This window comes from Triticum urartu, chromosome 2A, assembly GCF_056163025.1.
Source record: "Triticum urartu cultivar PI428250 chromosome 2A, HENAU_Tu73, whole genome shotgun sequence".
Classification (NCBI taxonomy): Eukaryota; Viridiplantae; Streptophyta; class Magnoliopsida; order Poales; family Poaceae; genus Triticum; species Triticum urartu.
In genome coordinates this window covers 488,277,411-488,298,475 of record NC_141874.1, presented here as the reverse complement: position 1 = coordinate 488,298,475, position 21,065 = coordinate 488,277,411, and the positions used below count along the sequence as shown (strand labels likewise).

General features: G+C 43.1%; 1 pseudogene; it reads left to right on the top strand.

The window, feature by feature from the left end:
• The window catches only part of LOC147985569 (uncharacterized), a 31,998-nt pseudogene extending 11,289 nt beyond the window's left edge, over nt 1-20,709 (top strand).
• The last annotated feature ends 356 nt before the right edge of the window (nt 20,710-21,065 follow it).

The window sequence follows — 21,065 nt, the reverse complement described above, 5'->3', positions numbered from 1 at the left end:
GGGCCCTCTCGGTAATGCACATCATAATAAGCCTTGCAAGCAATGTGACTAATGAGTTAGTTGAGGGATGATGCATTATGGAACGAGTAAAGAGACTTGTTGGTAATGAGATTGAACTAGGTATGAAGATACCAACGATCGAATCTCAGGCAAGTAACATACCGATGACACATGGAATAACGTATGTTGTCATTAATGGTACGACCGATAAAGATCTTCGTAGAATATGTGGGAACCAAAATGAGCATCCAGGTTCCGCTGTTGTTTATTAACTGGAGAGGTGTCTCGGTCAAGTCTACATAGTTCTCGGACCCGTAGGGTCCGCACGCTTAACGTTTGATGACGATTTTGTATTATATGAGTTATGTGATTTGGTGACTGAATGTTGTTCGGAGTCCTAGATGAGATCACGGACATGACGAGGAGTCTCAAAATGGTCGAGAGGTAAAGATTCCTATATAGGACGATAGCATTTGGACACCGGAAGTGTTCCAGGTGTACCGGGTATGTATCGGGTCATCGGAAGGAGTTTTGGGCAACCCCCGGCAAACTGTATGGGCCTAATGGGCCAATAGAGGGACAGACCAGCCCCTAAAGGGGCTGGTGCGCCCCCCTATAGGCCGAATAGGAGGAGAATTAAAGGAAGGGAAGGGAGAAGGACAGGGGAGGATTTGCCCCCCCTTTCCTTCCCCTCCCCCCTCTCTTTCCTTCCCCCTCCGGCACTTATGGAAGGGGGGAGGCCGACTTGTGGGAGGCGCCCAAGTAGGATTACTCCTACTTGGGGTGCCCCTTGCAGCCCCTCTCCCTCTCCCACCTATATATATGTGGGGGGACCGCTAGAACACACAACATTGATTCCTAGCCGTGTGTGGCGCCCCCTCCACAGTTTACGCCTCCGGTCATATTCATGTAGTGCTTAGGCGAAGCCCTGCAGGGATTACTTCACCATCACCGTTGCCACGCCGTCATGCTGACGGAACACTCCCTCAACACTTTTGCTGGATCAAGAGTTCGAGGAACATCATCGAGCTGAATGTGTGCAGAACTCGGAGGTGCCGTATGTTCGGTGCTTGATCGGTCGGAATGAGAAGAAGTTCGACTACATCAACCGCGTTGTCAAACGCTTCCGCTTTTGGTCTATGAGGGTACGTGGACACACTCTCCCCCTCTCATTGCTATTCATCTCCTAGATAGATCTTGCGTGAGCATAGGATTTTTTTTGAGATTGCATTCTATGTTTCCCAATAGTGGTATCCAAGCCAGGTCTATGCGTAGATGATATGCACGAGTAGAACACAAAGAGTTGTGGGCGGTGATCGTCATACTGCTTACCACCAATGTCTTATTTTGATTCGGTGGTATTGTTGGATGAAGCGGCCTGGACCAACCTTACATGACCACGTTCATGAGACCGGTTCCACCGACAGACATGCAACTAGTTTTGCATAAAGGTGGCTGGCGGGTGTCTGTTTCTCCAACTTTAGTTGAATCGAATTTGACTTCGGCCGATCCTTGTTGAAGGTTAAAACAACACACTTGGTAAATCACTGTTGTGGTTTTGATGCATAGGTAAGAACGGTTCTTGCTAGAAGCCCGTAGCAGCCACATAAAACTTGCAACACCAAAGTAGAGGACGTCTAACTTGTTTTTGCAGGGCATGTTGTGATGTGTTATGGTCAAGACATGATGTGATATACATTATTGTATGAGATGATCATGTTTTGTAGAAGTTATCGGCAACTGTCAGGAGCCTTATGGTTGTCACTTTATTGTGTGAAATGCAAATGCCATGTAATTGCTTTACTTTATCACTATGTGTTAGCGATAGTTGGAGAAGCAATAGTTGGCGAGACGACCAAGACACTACAATGGAGATCAAGGTGTCAAGCCGGTGACGATGGAGATCATGACGGTGCTTTGGAGATGGAGATCAAAGGCACAAGATGATGATGGCCATATCATGTCACATATTTTGATTGCATGTGAATTTTGCTTAGTACGGCAGTAGCATTATAAGATGATCCCTTACTAAAATTTCAAGGTATAAGTGTTCTCCCTGAGTATGCACCATTGCGACAGTTCGTCGTGCTGAGACACCACATGATGATCGGGTGTGATAAGCTCTACATTCACATAAGTTTTGCACATGCAGAATACTCGGGTTAAATTTGACGAGCCTAGCATGTACAGACATGGCCTCGGAACACTGGAGACTGAATGGTCGAACGTGAATCATATAGTAGATATGATCAACATAGAGATGTTCACCATTGAAAACTACTCCATCTCATGTAATGATCGGACATGGTTTAGTTAATTTGGATCACATGATCATTTAGATGACTCGAGGGATGTCTATCTAAGTGGGAGTTCTTAAGTAATATGATTAATTGAAGTTAATTTATCATGAACTTAGTCCTGATAGTTTTGCATATCTACGTTGTAGATCAATGGCCCGTGCTACCGTTCCCTTTGTTGGGGAACGCAGTATTTCAAAAAAATCCTACGATCACGCAAGATCTATCTAGGCGATGCATAGCAACGAGAGGGCAGAGTGTGTCCACGTACCCTCGTAGACCGAAAGCGGAAGCGTTTAGTAACGCAGTTGATGTAGTCGAACGTCCTCGCGATTCAACCGATCCTAGCACCGAACGTACGGCACCTCCGTGTTCAGCACATGTTCAACACGATGATGTCCCTCGAGCTCTTGATCCAATTGAGGACGATGGAGAGTTCCGTCAGCACGACGGCGTGGCGACGGTGATGATTAAGTTACCGGTGCAGGGCTTCGTCCTAAGCACTACGATGATATGACCGAGGTGTGTAACTGTGGAGGGGGGCACCGCAAACGGCTAAGAGAAGACTTGGTGTGCCTTTGGGGTGCCCCTCCCACATATATAAAGGAGGGGGAATAGGAGGCCAGCCCAAGGGGGGCGCGCCAAGGGGGAGTCCTACTTGGACTCCCAGTCCAAGTAGGATTCGGCCCCCCTTTTCCTATTCCAACTAGGAGAAGGAGGGAAGGAGGAAGAGGGGAGAAGGAAAGAGGGGGGCCGGCCCCCTCCCCTAGTCCAATTCGTTTTGGGCAAGATGGTGGGGCGCCCCTCTCACATGGCCTTTCTCATCTCCTACAATAGGCCCAATACCTCTCCCGGGGGGTTCCTGTAACCTCACGGTTCTCCAGAAAAATGCCTGAACCACTCGGAACCATTCCGATGTCCAAATGCAACCTTCCAATATATGAATCTTTACCTCTCAACCATTTCGAGACTCCTCGTCATCTCCGTGATCTCATCCAGGACTCCAAACAAACTTCGGTCATCAAATCACATAACTCATAATACAAATCGTCATCAAACATTAAGCGTGTGGACCCTACGGGTTCGAGAAGTATGTAGACATGACCGAGACACATTTCCGGTCAATAACCAATAGCGGAACCTGGATGCTCATACCGGTTCCTACATATTCTACGAATATCTTTATCGGTCAAACCGCATAACAACATACATTGTTCCCTTTGTCATCGGTATATTACTTGCCTGAGATTCGATCCTCGGTATCATCAGACCTAGTTCAATCTCGTTACCGGCAAGTATCTTTACTCGTTCCATAATGCATCATCCCATGATTAACTCATTAGTCACATTGCTTGCAGGGCTCATAGTGATGTGCATTATCGAGAGGGTCGAGAGATACCTCTCCGATACACGGAGTGACAAATCCTAATCTTGATCTATGCCAACTCAACAAACACCATCAGAGACATCTGTAGAGCATATTTATAATCACCCAGTTACGTTGTGATGTTTCATAGCACACAAGGTGTTCCTCCGGTATTCGGGAGTTGCATAATCTCATAGTTAGAGGAACATGTATAAGTCATGAAGAAAGCAATAGCAATAAAACTAAACGACCATTATGCTATGCTAATGGATGGGTCTTGTCCATCACATCATTCTCTAATGATGTGATCCCATTCATCAAATGACAACACATGTCTATGGTTAGGAAACTTAACCATCTTTGATTAACGAGCTAGTCAAGTAGAGGCATACCAGGGATACTCAGTTTTGTCTATGTATTCACACATGTACTAAGTTTTCGGTTAATAGAATTCTAGCATGAATAATAAACATTTATCATGATATAAGGAAATATAAATAACAACTTTATTATTGCCTTTAGGGCATATTTCCTTCATTCTCCCAGTTGCACTAGAGTCAATAATCTAGATTACATAGTAATGATTCTAACACCCATGGAGTCTTGGTGCTGATCATGTTTTGCTCGTGAGAGAGGCTTAGTCAATGGGTCTGCACATTCGGATCCGTGTGTATTTTGCAAATCTCTATGTCTCCCTCCTTGACTTGATCGCCGATGGAATTGAAGCGTCTCTTGATGTGTTTGGTCCTCTTGTGAAATCTGGATTCCTTCACCAAGGCTATTGCTCCAGTATTGTCACAAAAGATTTTCATTGGACCCGATGCACTAGGTATTACACCTAGATCGGATATGAACTCCTTCATCCAGACTCCTTCATTTGCTGCTTCCAAAGCAGCTATGTACTCCGCTTTACACGTAGATCCTGGCACGACGCTCTGTTTGGAATTGCACCAATTGACAGCTCCACCATTCAATATAAATACGTATCCGGTTTGTGACTTAGAGTCATCTGGATCAGTGTCAAAGCTTGCATCGACATAACCATTTACGACGAGCTCTTTGTCACCTCCATAAACGAGAAACATATCCTTAGTCCTTTTCAGGTATTTCAGGGTGTTCTTGACCGCTGTCCAGTGATCCACTCCTGGATTACTTTGGTACCTTACTGCTAAACTTATAGCAAGGCACACATCAGGTCTGGTACACAACATTGCATACATGATAGAACCTATGGCCGAGGAATAGGGAATGACTTTCATTTTCTCTCTATCTTCTACAGTGGTCGGGCATTGAGTCTGACTCAACTTCGCACCTTGTAACACATGCAAGAACCCTTTCTTTGACTGGTCCATTTTGAAATTCTTCAAAACTTTATCAAGGTATGTGCTTTGTGAAAGTCCAATTAAACGTCTTGATCTATCTCTATAGATCTTGATGTTCAATATATAAGCAGCTTCACCGAGGTCTTTCATTGAAAAATTCTTATTCAAGTATCCTTTTTATGCTATCCAGAAATTATGTATTATTTCCAATCAACAATATGTCATCCACATATCATATTAGAAATGCTACAGAGATCCCACTCACTTTATTGTAAATACATGCTTCTCCAAAAGTCTGTATAAAACCATATGCTTTGATCACACTATCAAAGTGTATATTCCAACTCCGAGAGGCTTGCACCAGTCCATAAATGAATCGCTGGAGCTTGCAAACTTTGTTAGCACCTTTAGGATCGAGAAAACCTTCTGGTTGCATCATATACAACTCTTCTTTAAGATATCCATTAAGGAATGCAGTTTTGACATCCATTTGCCAAATTTCATAATCATAAAATGCGGCAATTGCTAACATGATTCGGACAGACATAAGCATCGCTACAGGTGAGAAAGTCTTATCGTAGTCAACTCCTTGAACTTGTCGAAAACCTTTCGCAACAAGTCGAGCTTTATAGACAGTAACATTATCGTCAGCGTCAGTCTTCTTCTTGAAGATCCATTTATTCTCTATGGCTTGCCGATCATCAGGCAAGTCAACCAAAGTCCACACTTTGTTCTCATACATGGATCCCGTCTCAGATTTCATGGCCTCAAGCCATTTCGCAGAATATGGGCTCATCATCGCTTCCTCATAGTTCGTAGGTTCATCATGGTCAAGTAACATGACCTCCAGAACAAGATTACCATACCACTCTAGTGCGGATCGTACTCTGGTTGACCTACGAGGTTCGATAGTAACTTGATTAGAAGTTTCATGATCATCATCATTAGCTTCCTCGCTAATTGGTGTAGGAATCACCGAAACTAATTTCTGTGATGAACTACTTTCCAATTTGGGAGAAGGTACAATTACCTCATCAAGTTCTACTTTCCTCCCACTCACTTCTTTCGAGAGAAACTCCTTCTCTAGAAAGTATCCATTCTTAGCAACGAATATCTTGCCTTTGGATCTGTGATAGAAGGTGTACCCAACTATCTCCTTTGGGTATCCAATGAAGACACATTTCTCCAATTTGGGTTTGAGCGTATCAGGTTGAAGCCTTTTCACATAAGCATCGCAGCCCCAAGCTTTAAGAAACGACAACTTGGGTTTCTTGCGAAACCACATTTCATATGGTGTCATCTCATCGGATTTAGATGGTGCCCTATTTAACGTGAATGCAGCCGTCTCTAAAGCATAACCCCAAAACGATAGCGGCAAACCAGTAAGAGGCATCATAGATCGCACCATATCTAATAAAGTGCGGTTACGACGTTCAGACACACCATTATGCTGTGGTGTTCCAGGTGGCGTGAGTTGCGAAACTATTCCACATTGTTTCAAATGAAGACCAAACTCATAACTCAAATATTCACCTCCACGATCAGATCGTAGAAATTTTATTTTCTTGTTACAATGATTTTCCACTTCACTCTGAAAGTCTTTGAACTTTTCAAACGTTTCAGACTTATGTTTCATCAAGTAGATATACCCATATCTTCTCAAATCGTCCATGAAGGTCAGAAAATAATGATACCCGCCGCGAACCTCAACACTCATTGGATCGCATACATCAATATGTATTATTTCCAACAAGTCAGTTGCTCGCTCCATTGTTCCGGAGAACGGAGTCTTAGTCATCTTTCCCATGAGGCATGGTTCGCAAGCATCAAGTGATTCATAATCAAGTAATTCCAAAAGCCCATCAGCATGGAGTTTCTTCATGCACTTTACACCAATATGACCTAAACGACAGTGCCACAAATAAGTTGCACTATCATTATTAACCTTGCATCTTTTGGTTTCAATATTATGAATATGTGTATCACTACAATCGAGATTCAAAAAATAGACCACTCATCAAGGGTGCATGACCATAAAAGATATTACTCATATAAATAGAACAACCATTATTCTCTAATTTAAATGAATAACCGCCTCACATCAAACAAGATCCAAATATAATGTTCATGCTTAACGCCGGCACCAAATAACAATTATTCAGGTGTAAAACTAACCCCGAAGGTAGATGTAGAGGTAGCGTGCCGACGGCGATCACATCGACTTTGGAACCATTTCCCACGCACACCATCACCTCGTCCTTAGCCAATCTTCGTTTAATCTGTAGCCCCTATTTTGAGTTGCAAATATGAGCAACAGAACCAGTATCAAATACCCAGGTGCTACTACGAGCATTAGTAAGGTACACATAAATAACATGTATATCAAATATACCTTTCACTTTGCCATCCTTCTTATCTGCCAAATACTTGGGGCAGTTCCGCTTCCAGTGACCAGTCCCTTTGCAGTAGAAGCACTCAGTCTTAGGCTTAGGTCCAGACTTGGGCTTCTTCACTTGAGCAGAAACTTGCTTGCCGTTCTTCTTGAAGTTCCCCTTCTTTCCTTTGCCCTTTTTCTTGAAACTAGTGGTCTTGTTAACCATCAACACTTGATGCTCCTTCTTGATTTCTACCTCCACAGTCTTTAGCATTGCGAAGAGCTCATGAATTGTCTTATCCATCCCTTGCATATTATAGTTCATCATGAAGCTTTTGTAGCTTGGTGGCAGTGATTGAAGAACTCTGTCAATGACACTATCATCAGGAAGATTAACTCCCAGTTGAGTCAAGTGGTTGTGGTACCCAGACATTCTGAGTATATGTTCACTGACAGAACTATTCTCCTCCATTTTCCAACTATAGAACTTATTGGAGACTTCATATCTCTCAATTCAGGCATTTGCTTGAAATATTAACTTCAACTCCTAGAACATCTCATATGCTCCATGACGTTCAAAACATCGTTGAAGTCCCGATTCTAAGCCGTAAAGCATGGCACACTAAACTATCGAGTAGTCATCAGCTTTGCTCTACCAGACGTTCATAACATCTGGAGTTGCTCCAACAGCGGGTCTTGCACCTAGCGGTGCTTCCAGGACGTAATTCTTCTGTGCAGCAATGAAGATAATCCTAAAGTTACAGACCCAGTCCGTGTAGTTGCTACCATCATGTTTCAACTTAGCTTTCTCTAGGAACGTATTAAAATTCAAGGGAACGGTAGCACATGCCATTGATATACAACAACATAGACATGTAAATACTATCAGGTACTAAGTTCATGATAAATTAAAGTTCAATTAATCATATTATTTAAGAACTCCCACTTAGATAGACATCCCTCTAGTCATCTAAATGATCACGTGATCCAAATCAACTAAACCATGTCCGATCATCACGTGAGATGGAGTAGTTTTAAATGGTGAACATCACTATGTTGATCATATCTACTATATGGTTCACGTTCGACCTTTCGGTCTCAGTGTTTCGAGGCCATATTTGCATATGCTAGGCTCGTCAAGTTTAACCCGAGTATTCTGCGTGTGCAAAACTGCTTGCACCCATTGTATGTGAACATAGAGCTTATCACACCCGATCATCATGTGGTGTCTCGACACAACGAACTGTAGCAACGATGCATACCCAGGGAGAACACTTATACCTTGAAATTTAGTGGGGGATCATCTTATAATGCTACCGCCGTACTAAGCAAAATAAGATGCATAAAGGATAAACACATGCAATCAAAATATGTGACATGATATGGCCATCATCATCTTGTTCCTTTGATCTCCATCTCCAAAGCACCATCATGATCTCCATCGTCACCGGCTTGACACCTTGATCTCCATCATAGCATCGTTGTCGTCTCGCCAACTATTGCTTCCTGAAGGAAATACGCCCTAGAGGCAATAATAAAGTTATTATTTATTTCCTTATGTCATTATAAATGTTTATTATTCATGCTAGAATTGTATTAACCGGAAACATAATACATGTGTGAATACATAGACAAACAGAGTGTCACTAGTATGCCTCTACTTGACTAGCTCGTTGATCAAAGATGGTTATGTTTCCTAACCATAGACATGAGTTGTCATTTGATTAACGAGATCACATCATTAGGAGAATGATGTGATTGACTTGACCCATTCCGTTAGCATAGCACTTGATCGTTTAGTTTGTTGCTATTGCTTTCTTCATGACTTATACATGTTCCTATGACTATGAGATTATGCAACTCCCGTTTACCGGAGGAACACTTTGTGTGCCACCAAACGTCACAACGTAACTGGGTGATTATAAAGGTGCTCTACAGGTGTCTCCAAAGGTACTTGTTGGGTTGGCGTATTTCGAGATTAGGATTTGTCACTCCGATTGTCAGAGAGGTATCTCTGGGCCCTCTCGGTAATGCACATCACTTAAGCCTTGCAAGCATTGCAACTAATGAATTAGTTGCAGGATGATGTATTACAGAATGAGTAAAGAGACTTACCGGTAACGAGATTGAACTAGGTATTGAGATACCGATGATCGAATCTCGGGCAAGTAACATACCGATGACAAAGGGAACAATGTATGTTGTTATGCGGTCTGACCGATAAGATCTTCGTAGAATATGTAGGAGCCAATATGAGCATCCAGGTTCCGCTATTGGTTATTGACCAGAGACGTGTCTCGGTCATGTCTACATTGTTCTTGAACCCGTAGGGTCCGCACGCTTAACATTACGATGACAGTTTCATTATGAGTTTATATATTTTGATGTACCGAAGGTTGTTCGGAGTCCCGGATATGATCACGGACATGACGAGGAGTCTCAAAATGGTCGAGACATAAAGATCGATATATTGGACGGCTATATTCGGACACCGGAAGTGTTTCGGGTGATTTTAGAGAAAACCGGAGTGCTGGAAGGGTTACCGGAACCCCCCGGGGAAGTATTGGGCCTTAATGGGCCTGAGGGGAGAGAGAGGGCAGCAGCCCAGGAGGTGGCGCGCCCCCTCCCATAGGGAGTCCGAATTGGACTAGGGGAGGGGCGCGGCCCCTCTTTCCCTCTCCCTCTCTTTCCTCCCCCCTTCTCTCTTCCTAGTTGGACTAGGAAAGGGGAGTCCTACTCCTACTAGGAGGAGGACTCCCCCCTCCTTGGCGCGCCCCAAGGGCCGGCCGGCCTCTCCCCCTTGCTCGTTTATATACGGGGGCAGGGGGGCACCTCTAGACACACAAGTTGATCTTCGTGATCGTTCTCTTAGCCGTGTGCGGTGCCCCCTTCCACCATAATCCTCGATAATATTGTAGCGGTGCTTAGGCGAAGCCCTGCGATGGTAGAACATCAAGATCATCACCACGCCGTTGTGCTGACGGAACTCTTCCCCGACACTTTGCTGGATTGGAGTTCGGGGATCGTCATCGAGCTGAACGTGTGCTAGAACTCGGAGGTGCCGTAGTTTCGGTGCTTGATCGGTCGGGCCATGAATACGTACGACTACATCAACCGCGTTGTGCTAACGCTTCCGCTTCTGGTCTATGAGGGTACGTAGACAACACTCTCCCCTCTCGTTGCTATGCATCACCATGATCTTGCGTGTGCGTAGGAAAATTTTGAAATTACTACGTTCCCCAACAGTGGCATCCGAGCCTAGGTTTTATGTGTTGATGTTATATGCACGAGTAGAACACAAGTGAGTTGTGGGTGATATAAGTCATACTGCTTACCAGCATGTCATACTTTGGTTCGGCGGTATTGTTGGATGAAGCGGCCCGGACCGACATTACGCGTACGCTTACGCGAGACTGGATCTACCGACGTGCTTTGCACACAGGTGGCTGGCGGGTGTCAGTTTCTCCAACTTTAGTTGAACCGAGTGTGGCTACGCCCGGTCCTTGCGAAGGTTAAAACAACACCAACTTGACAAACTATCGTTGTGGTTTTGATGCGTAGGAAAGATTGGTTCTTGCTTAAGCCCGTAGCAGCCACGTAAAACTTGCAACAACAAAGTAGAGGACGTCTAACTTGTTTTTGCAGGGCATGTTGTGATGTGATATGGTCAAGACGTGATGAGATATAAGTTGTTGTATAAGATGATCATGATTTGTTGAAGTTATCGACAACTGGCAGAAGCTTTATGGTTGTCTCTTTATTGCATAAGATGCAAGCGCCAAATAATTGCTTTACTTTATCGCTATGCGATAGCAATAGTTGCAAGAGCAATAGTTGGCGAGACGACCATGTGACGACACATTGATATAGATCAAGATGATGGAGATCATGGTGTCATGTCGGTGACGATGGAGATCATGACAGTACTTCGGAGATGGAGATCACAAGCACAAGATGATGATGGCCATATCATGTCACATATTATGATTGCATATGATGTTTATCTTTTATGCATCTTATTTTGCTTAGTTCGACGGTAGCTTTATAAAATGATCCCTTACTAAAATTTGAAGGTATAAGTGTTCTCCCTGAGTATGCACCATTGCCAAAGTTCGTCGTGCCCAGACACCATGTGATGACCGGGTGTGATAAGCTCTACGTCCATCTACAACGGGTGCAAGCCAGTTTTACACACGCAGAATACTCAGGTTAAACTTGACAAGCCTAGCATATGCAGATATGGCCTCGGAACACTGAGACCGAAAGGTCGAGTGTGAATCATATGGTAGATATGATCAACATAATGATGTTCACCATTGAAAGCTACTCCATTTCACGTGATGATCGGTTATGGTTTAGTTGATTTGGATCACGTGATCACTTAGATGATTAGAGGGATGTTTATCTAAGTGGGAGTTCTTAAGTAATATGATTAATTGAACTTTAATTTATCACGAACTTAGTCCTGGTAGTATTAGCATATCTATGTTGTAGATCAATAGCTCGCGATGTTGCTCCCCGTTTAATTTTTATATGTTCCTAGAGAAAACTAAGTTGAAAAATGTTAGTAGCAATGATGCGGATTGGATCCATGATCTGAGGTTTATCCTCATTGCTGCACAGAAGAATTATGTCCTTGATGCACCGCTAGGTGACTGACCTATTGCAGGAGCAGATGCAGACGTTATGAACGTTTGGCTAGCTCAATATGATGACTACTTGATAGTTTAGTGCACCATGCTTAACAGCTCAGAATCGGGAGTTCAAAGACGTTTTGAACGTCATGGACCATATGAGATGTTCCAGGAGTTGAAGTTAATATTTCAAGTAAATACCCGAGTTGAGAGATATGAAGTATCCAACAAGTTCTATAGCTAAAAGATGGAGGAGAATAGCTCAAGCAGTGAGCATGTACTTAGATTGTCTGGGTACTACAATCGCTTGAATCAAGTGGGAGTTAATCTTCCAGATAAAATAGTGATTGACAGAATTCTCTAGTCACCATCACCAAGTTAGTAGAACTTCGTGATGAACTATGATATGCAAGGGATAACGGAAACGATTCCCAAGCTCTTCGTAATGCTGAAATCGACAAAGGTAGAAATCAAGAAAAATATCAAGTGTTGATGGTAGACAAGGCCACTAGTTTCAATAAAAGGGCAAAGGGAAGAAGGGGAACTTCAAGAAGAACGGCAAGCAAGTTGCTGCTCAAGTGAAGAAGCCCAAGTCTGATCCTAAGCCTGAGACTAAGTGCTTCTACTGCAAAGGGACTGGTCACTAGAAGCAGAACTGCCCCAAGTATTTGGCAGATAAGAAGGATGGCAAAGTGAACAAAGGTATATTTGATATACAGATTATTGATGTGTATTTTACTAGTGTTCGTAGCAACCCCTCGGTATTTGATACTGGTTCAGTTGCTAAGAGTAATAACTCGAAACGGGAGTTGCAGAATGAACAGAGACTAGTTAAGGGTGAAGTGACGATGTGTGTTGAACGTGGTTCCAAGATTGATATGATCATCATCGCACACTCCCTATACTTTCGGGATTAGTGTTAAACCTAAATAAGTGTTATTTGGTGTTTGCATTGAGCATGAATATGATTTGATCATGTTTATTGCAATACGGTTATTCATTTAAGTAAGAGAATAAATTGTTATTCTGTTTCCATATATGGTTACACACCCAATGAAAATAGTTCGTTGGATCTCGATCGTAGTGATACACATATTCATAATATTAAAACCAAAAGATGCAAAGTTAATAATGATAGTGCAACTTATTTGTGGCACTGCCGTTTAGGTCATATTGGTGTAAAGCGCATGAAGAAACTCCATGCTGATGGACTTTTGGAATCACTTGATTATGAATTAGTTGATGCTTGCGTACCATGCCTCATGGGCAAGATGACTAAGACTCCGTTCTCCGGAAGAATGCAGCAAGCAACAGATTTGTTGGAAATCATGCATACTGATGTATGTGGTCCGATGAATATTGAAGCTCGCGGCAGGTATCATTATTTTCTGATCTTCACAGATGATTTGAGCAGATATGAGTATATCTACTTGATGAAACACAAGTCTGAAACATTTGAAAAGTTCAAAGAATTTCAGAGTGAAGTGGAGAATCATCGTAACAAAAATAAAAGTTTCTACGATATGATCGCAGAAGTAAAATATTTGAGTTACGAGTTTGGCCTTCAGTTAAAAACAATGTGAAATAGTTTCACTACTCACGCCACCTAGAACACCACAGCATAATGGTGTGTCCGAACGTCATAACCGTACTTTATTACATATGGTGCGATCTATGATGTCTCTTACCGATCTACCACTATCATTTTGGGGTTATGCATTAGAGATAGCTGCATTCACGTTAAATAGGGCACCATCTAAATCCGTTGAGACGACACCGTATGAACTATGGTTTGGCAAGAAACCTAAGCTGTCGTTTCTTAAAGTTTGAGGTTGCAATGCTTATGTGAAAAAGTTTCAACCTGATAAGCTCTAACCCAAATCGGAGAAGTGCGTCTTCATAGGATACCCAAAAGAAAATGTTGGGTACACCTTCTATCACAGATCCGAAGGCAATATATTCGTTGCTTTGAATGGATCCTTTCTAGAAAAGGAGTTTCTCTCGAAAAAAGTGAGTGGGAGGAAAGTAGAACTTGATGAGGTAACTGTACCTGCTCCCTTATTGGAAAGTAGTTCATCATAGAAATCTGTTCCTGTGATTACTACACCAATTAGTGAGGAAGCTAATGATGATGATCATGTAACTTCAGATCAAGTTATTACCGAACCTCGTAGGTAAACCAAAGTGAGATCCGCACCAGAGTGGTACGGTAATCCTGTTCTGGGGGTCATGTTACTTGACCATGACGAGCCTACGAACTATGAGGAAGCGATGATGAGCCCAGATTCCACGAAATGGCTTGAGGCCATGAAATCTGAGATGAGATCCATGTATGAGAACAAAGTATGGACTTTGATTGACTTGCCCATTGATCGGCGAGCCATTGATATTAAATGGATCTTCAAGAGGAAGACGGACGCTGATAGTAGTGTCACTATCTACAAAAGCTAGAATTGTTGCAAAAAGGTTTTCGACAAGTTCAAGGTGTTGACTACGATGAGAGTTTCTCACTCGTATCTATGCTTAAGTCTGTCCGAATCATGTTAGCAATTGCCGCATTTTATGAAATCTGGCAAGTGGATAAACAAAACTGCATTCCTTATTAGATTTATTAAAGAAGAGTTGTATATGATGCAACAAGAAAGTTTTGTCAATCCTAAAGGTGCTAACAAAATATGCAAGCTCCAGCGATCCATCTTCGGACTGGTGCAAGCATCTCGGAGTTGGAATATACGCTTTGATAAGTTGATCAAAGCATATAGTTTTATACAGACTTGCAGTGAAGCCTGTATTTACAAGAAAGTGAGTGGGAGCACTACAACATTTCTGATAAGTATATGTGAATAACATATTGTTGAACAGAGATAATGTAGAATTATTCTGCAAAGCATAAAGGAGTGTTTGAAAGGAGTTTTTCAAAGAAAGACCTCAGTGAAGCTGCTTACATATTGAGCATCAAGATCAATAGACATAGAGCAAGACGCTTGATAAGTTTTTCAATGAGTACATACCTTGACAAGATTTTGAAGTAGTTCAAAATGGAACAGTCAAAGAAAGAGTTCTTGCCTGTGTTACAAGGTGTGAAGTTGAGTAAGACTCAAAACCCGACCACGGTAGAAGATAGAGAGAGAATGAAAGTCATTCCCTATGCCTTGGCCATAGGTTCTATTAAATATGCCATGCTGTGTACCAGATCTATTGTATACCCTACACTGTTTTTTGGCAAGGGGGTACAATAGTGATCTAGGAGTAGATCACTGGACAGCGGTCATATTATCCTTAGTGAAATAAGGATATGTTTCTCGATTATGGAGGTGACAAAAAGGTTCGTTGTAAAGGGTTACGTCGATGCAAATTTTGATACTGGTCCAGATGACTCTAAATCTCAATCTGGATACATATTGAAAGTGGGAGCAATTAGCTAGAATAGCTCCGTGCAGAGCATTGTTGACATAGAAATTTGCAAAATACTTAGGGATCTGAATGTGGCAGACCCGTTGACTAAACTTCTCTCACAAGCAAAACATGATCACACCTTAGTACTCTTTGGGTGTTAATCACATAGCGATGTGAACTAGATTATTGACTCTAGTAAACCCTTAGGGTGTTCGTCACATGACGATGTGAACTATGGGTGTTAATCACATGGTGATGTGAACTATTGGTGCTAAATCACATGGCGATGTGAACTAGATTATTGACTCTAGTGCAAGTGGGACACTGAAGGAAATATGCCCTAGAGGCAATAATAAAGTTATTATTTATTTCCTTATATCATGATAAATTTTTATTATTCATGCTAGAATTGTATTAACCGGAAACATAATACATGTGTGAATACATAGACAAACAGAGTGTCACTAGTATGCCTCTACTTGACTAGCTCGTTGATCAAAGATGGTTATGTTTCTTAACCATAGACATGAGTTGTCATTTGATTAACGGGATCACATCATTAGGAGAATGATGTGATTGACTTGACCCATTCCGTTAGTGTAGCACTTGATCGTTTAGTTTGTTGCTATTGCTTTCTTCATGACTTATACATGTTCCTATGACTATGAGATTATGCAACTCCCGTTTACCGGAGGAACACTTTGTGTGCCACCAAACGTCACAACGTAACTGGGTGATTATAAAGGTGCTCTATAGGTGTCTCCGAACGTACTTGTTGGGTTGGCGTATTTCGAGATTAGGATTTGTCACTCCGATTGTTGGAGAGGTATCTCTGGGCCCTCTCGGTAATGCACATCACTTAAGCCCTGCAAGCATTGCAACTAATGTGTTAGTTGCAGGATGATGTATTACAGAACGAGTAAAGAGACTTGCTGGTAACGAGATTGAACTAGGTATTGAGATACCGACGATCGAATCTCGGGCAAGTAACATACCGATGACAAAGGGAACAACGTATGTTGTTATGCAGTCTGACCGATAAAGATCTTCGTAGAATATGTAGGAGCCAATATGAGCATCCAGGTTCCGCTATTGGTTATTGACCGGAGACGTGTCTCGGTCATGTCTACATTGTTCTCGAACCCGTAGGGTCCGCACGCTTAACGTTACGATGACAGTTTCATTATGAGTTTATATATTTTGATGTACCGAAGGTTGTTCTGAGTCCCGGATATGATCACGGACATGACGAGGAGTCTCGAAATGGTCGAGACATAAAGATCGATATATTGGACGGCTATATTCGGACACCGGAAGTGTTTCGGGTGATTTCGGAGAAAACCGGAGTGCTGGAAGGGTTACCGGAACCCCCCGGGGAAGTATTGGGCCTTAATGGGCCTGAGGGGAGAGAGAGGGCAGCAGCCCAGGAGGTGGCGCGCCCCCTCCCATAGGGAGTCCGAATTGGACTAGGGGAGGGGGGCGCGGCCCCTCTTTCCCTCTCCCTCTCCCTCTCTTTCCTTCCCCCTTCTCTCTTCCTAGTTGGACTAGGAAAGGGGAGTCCTACTCCTACTAGGAGGAGGACTCCTCCTTCCTTGGCGCGCCCCAAGGGCCGGCCGGCCTCTCCCCCTTGCTCCTTTATATACGGGGGTAGGGGGCACCTCTAGACACACAAGTTGATCTTCGTGATCGTTCTCTTAGCCGTGTGCGGTGCCCCCTTCCACCATAATCCTCGATAATATTGTAGCGGTGCTTAGGCGAAGCCCTGCGATGGTAGAACATCAAGATCGTCACCACGCCGTCGTGCTGACGGAACTCTTCCCTGACACTTTGCTGGATCGGAGTCCGGGGATCGTCATCGAGCTGAACGTGTGCTAGAACTCGGAGGTGCCGTAGTTTCGGTGCTTGATCGGTCGGGCCGTGAAGATGTATGACTACATCAACCGTGTTGCGCTAACGCTTCCGCTTCCGGTCTACGAGGGTACGTAGACAACACTCTCCCCTCTCGTTGCTATGCATCACCATGATCTTGCGTGTGTGTAGGAAAATTTTGAAATTACTACGTTCCCCAACACTTCCACGACTATCGCTACCGCTTAGTGATAAAGTAAAGCAATTACATGGCGATTGCATTTCATACAATAAAATGACAACCATATGGCTCCTGACAGTTGCCAATTACTTCTACAAAACATGATCATCTCATACAACAATTTATATCTCATCACGTCTTGACCATATCACATCACAACATGCCCTGCAAAAACAAGTTAGACGTCCTCTACTTTGTTGTTGCAAGTTTTACATGGCTGCTACGAGCTTCTAGCAAGAACCATTCTTACTTACGCATCAAAAACCACAATGATTTTTCGTCAAGTGTGCTGTTTTAACCTTCAACAAGGACCGGCCATAGTCAAACTCGATTCAACTAAAGTTGGAGAAACAGACACCCGCCAGCCACCTGTGTGCGAAGCACGTCGGTAGAACCAGTCTCATGAACGCGGTCATGTAATGTCGGTCCGGGCTGCTTCATCCAACAATACTGCCGAATCAAAGTAAGACATTGGTGGTAAGCAGTATGACTATTATCACCCACAACCCGTTGTGTTCTACTCGTGCATATAACATCTACGCATATACCTAGCTCGGATGCCATTGTTGGGGAACGCAATATTTCAAAAAAATTCCTACTATCACGCAAGATCTATCTAGGAGATTCATAGCAACGAGAGGGGAGAGTGTGTCCACGTACCCTCGTAGACCGAAAGCGGAAGTGTTTAGTAACGCGGTTGATGTAGTTGAATGTCTTCACGATTCAACCAATGCTAGCACCGAACATATGGCACCTCTGTGTTCAGCACACGTTCAACACGATGACATCCCTCGAGCTCTTGATCCAATTGAGGATGATGGAGAGTTTCGTCAGCACGACTGCATGGCGATGGTGATGATTAAGTTACCGGCGCTGGGCTTCATCCTAAGCACTACGACGATATGACCGAGGTGTGTAACTGTGGAGGGGGGCACCGCAGATGGCTAAGAGAAGACTTGGTGTGCCCCCTCCCACGTATATAAAGGAGGGGAAAGAGGAGGCCGGCCCAAGGGGGGGCGCGCCAAGGGGGGAGTCCTACTTGGACTCCCAGTCCCAGTAGGATTCGGCCCCCTTTTCCTATTCCAACTAGGAGAAGGAGGGAAGGAGGAAGAGGGGAGAAGGAAAGAGGGGGGCCGGCCCCCTCCCCTAGTCCAATTCGGTTTGGGCAGGGGGGCGCCCCTCTCACGTGGTATTTCTCCTCTCCTCCAATAGGTCCCAATAGGCCCAATACCTCTCCCGGGGGGTTCCGGTAACCTCCCGGTTCTTCGGAAAAAATGCCCGAACCACTCGGAACCATTCTGATGTCCAAATACAACCTTCCAATATATGAATCTTTACCTATTTACCATTTCAAGACTCCTTGTCATGTCCGTGATCTCATTCGGGACTCCGAACAAACTTCGGTCATCAAATCACATAACTCATAATACAAATCATCATCGAACGTTAAGCGTGCGGACCCTACGGGTTCGAGAACTATGTAGACATGACCGAGACACATTTCCGGTCAATAAGCAATAGTGGAACTTGGATGCTCATATTGGTTCCTACATATTCTACGATGATATTTATCGGTCAAACCACATAACAACATATGTTGTTCCCTTTGTCATCGGTATGTTACTTGCCCGAGATTCGATCGTCGGTATCATCATACCTAGTTAAATCTCGTTACCGGCAAGTCTCTTTACTCGTTCCGTAATGCATCATCCCATGATTAACTCATTAGTCACATTGCTTGCAAGGCTCATAGTTATGTGCATTACCGAGAGGGCCCAGAGATACCTCTCCGGTACACGGAGTGATAAATCCTAATCTCGATCTATGCCAACTCAACAAACACCATCGGAGACACCTGTAGAGCATCTTTATAATCACCCAATTACATTGTGATGTTTGATAGCACACAAGGTGTTCCCCCGGTATTCAGGAGTAGCATAATCTCATCGTCAGAGGAACATGTATAAGTCATGAAGAAAACAATAGCAATAAAACTAAATGATCATTATGCTAAGCTAACGGATGGGTCTTGTCCATCACATCATTCTCTAATGATGTGATCCCGTTCATCAAATGACAACACATGTCTATGGTTAGGAAACTTAACCATCTTTGATTAACGAGCTAGTCAAGTAGAGGCATACTAGGGATACTAAGTTTTGTCTATGTATTCGCACATGTACTAAGTTTCCGGTTAATACAATTCTAGCATGAATAATAAACATTTATCATGATATAAGGAAATATAAATAACAACTTTATTATTGCATCTAGGGCATATTTCCTTCACCCTTGAATTTTAATGTGTTCCTAGAGAAAGCTAAGTTGAAAGATGATGGTAGCAACTACACGGACTGGGTCCGTAACTTGAGGATTATCCCCATTGTTGCATAGAAGAATTATGTTCTTGATGCACCGCTAGGTGAAAGGCCTGCTGCAGGAGTAGATGCTGATGTTATGAACGTCTGGCAAGCTCGATCTGATGACTACTCGATAGTTCAGTGTGCCATGCTTTACGGCTTAGAATCAGGACTTCAAAGACGTTTTGAACGTCATGGACCATATGAGATGTTCCAGGAGTTGAAGTTAATATTTCAAGCAAATGCCCGAGTTGAGTGATATGAAGTCTCCAACAAGTTCTATAGCTGCAAGATGGAGGAGAATAGTTCTGTCAGTGAACACATACTGAGAATGTTTGGATTTCATAACCACTTGACTCAGCTGGGAGTTAATCTTCCAGATGATAGTGTTATTGACAGAGTTCTTCAATCACTACCACCAAGCTACAAAGGCTTCGTGATGAACTATAATATGCAAGGCATGGATAAGAAAATTCCCGATCTCTTCGCTATGCTCAAAGCTGCGGAGGTAGAAATCAAGAAGGAGCATCAAGTGTTGATGGTTAACAAGACCACTAGTTTCAAGAAAAAGGACAAAGGAAAGAAGGGGAACGTCAAGAAGAATGGTATGCAAGTTGCCACTCCCGGGAAGAAGCCCAATTCTGGACCTAAGCCTAAAACTGAGTGCTTCTACTACAAAGGGGTTGGGCACTGGAAGCGGAATTGCCCCAAGTATTTGGCGGATAAGAAGGATGGCAAAGTGAACAAAGGTATATTTGATATACATGTTAATGATGTGTACCTTACAAATGCTCATAGTAGTTCTTGGGTATTTGATACCGGTTCGGTTGCCCATATTTCTAACTCGAAACAGGGGTTACGGATTAAATGAAGATTGGCTAAGGACGAGGTGACGATGCGCGTTGGGAATGGTTCCAAGGTCTATGTGATCGTCGCCGGCACGCTACCTCTACATCCACCTTCGGGATTAGTTTTAGACCTAAATAATTGTTACTTGGTGCCAGCGTTGAGCATGAACATTATATCTGGATCTTGTTTGATGCGAGACAGATATTCATTTAAATCAGAGAATAATGGTTGTTCTATTTATATGAGTAATATCTTTTATGGTCATGCACCCTTGAAGAGTGGTCTATTTTTGTTGAATCTCAATCATGGTGATACACATATTCATAATATTGATGCCAAAAGACGCAAAGTTGATAATGATAGTGCAACATATTTGTG